Genomic DNA, 2,070 nt, shown 5'->3' with positions numbered 1-2,070 from the left:
TTATCTTTTTATATAATCTTGAAAACACAAAAAATAATTTTATGTTTTATAGTTTAGTTCCATTAATTAAAATAAGTTTTATATTTTTATATTATAATTGTACATAATTTTAGAAGGAGGAATTAGTTTTAGGTTGGTTTATCCCGTCTTTATAAATCTTGTAGTCCATTTTTTTAGTCTTTGCCCAATTCCTAGCCCATAATCCCTAGGCCCATACGCCTAATCTAATCCCTACCCCTATATAATAGTACCTAAAACCTAAATATACACACACCCTATACACCAAAAAGAACGCCCAAAAGCTGGAGAGGACTGAAAAATCATCAGCGCCGCAATACTGGACAGAACACACACCCCCCCTCCCCTCCCCCCTCCCGATTGGAATTGCTTCTTCTTAGAGAGACCCAAAACCCCTAAAAGAAGAAGCAGCAGCAGCCTTGCAACAATTGATCCAAGCAAACAATGAGAAGAGGGCGTATTGGTACAGCACACAAATAACCAAAAATGCAGCCAAAAGAGCACCGTAACACCTCCATAAACCACCAAAATCGCTGCCCATTTTGACCCTCAAAATCGACCTCAAAATCAGCTCGCTTCTCAACGAAAATCAGTTGCAAAATCAGCCAAAAACCAGTAACCAACGTCCACCAGCTCCATCGACGACCACCCTTCAGCTCACCATCGCCTGAAAATGACCACCACTTCCGGATCCAAAGCTCGAGCCCGAACCAGTCAGAAGTTTCGGTCACCAGCACTGTGCCGTCCCGTTCGATGTCGTCGAGTTCGTGTTCCGTTCAGAGTCATTCTCTAGTTCGTATTTTGGATTGCAATTTTGGATTCATCAATAAAATGTCCCTTTGACTAACTTGGAAGCAAATAGAGGTTCATTTTGTTCCCCTTTTACATAATTATTTGAATGTTTTGAGTGAGTTGTTTGTGTAGTTTTGTTGATACGCCATGATGAATTCTGTTCATTAGCATGCTTTAAGCTTCTTTAATCAGCAATTTGAGTGTGTTTTTTCAATTCTTAATGTTATTATTCACTATGTGTTTTTTTCTGTTAATGAAAGAGTTGTAGTAATTTCTGTATATGTAGTTTNTGCCTAACACCTTCCCTCGGGTTAACAAAATTCCTTATTCAGAATTTCTGGTTCGCAGACTTCAAAAGGAAAGTCGAATTTTCCTCGATTTGGGATTTCAAAATAAACCGGTGACTTGGGACACTAGAAAACAAACCATTCCAAGTGGCGATTCTGAAGAAATCAAATAAATAATCCCATTTTGAATAATGTCACTTAAATTGGAAAAACTTCCTTATACACTATCCTTCAGGGTGGTGTGTAAAAAAGGAGGTGTGAGAGCTCTGGCGACTCCGCTGAGGATCCAAACCCAGAACTTCGGTTCAGGGTTCAAGAATTTGAGCTTAGAATAGCTGTTATGATTGACTTTATTTATTATCTGATTTTTTTTTACATGTTTAAGCCTAATGTGCTAAATGCTTTTACCGCTTTGATATTCTGTGAATTGTATATAAACCGCTACGAAACCCTTCCTCTCTCTGAGTCTTCTAAATCATGGAGAAGGGTGCACTTCGTGTGACTTCTCTTCTGTCTAGAGTCTTATCCCATTTTAGAACGAGGTTCGGACAAGTTGCAAAGTCGGTGAAGCTTCTGTATTTCCGGTACGCTGTCCCCCCTCCTCCCGGCTCGAGTTGTCCGCTCGGGTAAGCCAGGTCTAGAACAATAAACCCTGGTTTTTAAACCTAGTATAACGAAGCCTCATGCCGGATCCCTAGTAGGAACGTTTGTTTGCATCATGTGCATTTGACTTTGGGGACTCAACACAGGGGTTGGGTCCGTCTAGGACAGGTGTACCCAAATTAAAAGACCATCCTGATGCATCTTACGTGCTACTTGCATATCTGTCTGTTCGGCTTGCATGTTGACCGGCTTCTAGAATAGGAAAAGAAAATCAAAAAAAAATCAAAAACCAAGAGTGAGGTAGATATTTAGAAAATTCTGAAACTCTGCCGAAATTCTGAAAAGAGGAAAATTCATTTCAAAATAAGTC

Source organism: Nicotiana attenuata, unplaced genomic scaffold (assembly GCF_001879085.1).
Source record: "Nicotiana attenuata strain UT unplaced genomic scaffold, NIATTr2, whole genome shotgun sequence".
In the NCBI taxonomy this organism is placed as follows: domain Eukaryota; kingdom Viridiplantae; phylum Streptophyta; class Magnoliopsida; order Solanales; family Solanaceae; genus Nicotiana; species Nicotiana attenuata.
This window is presented reverse-complemented; position numbering follows the sequence as displayed.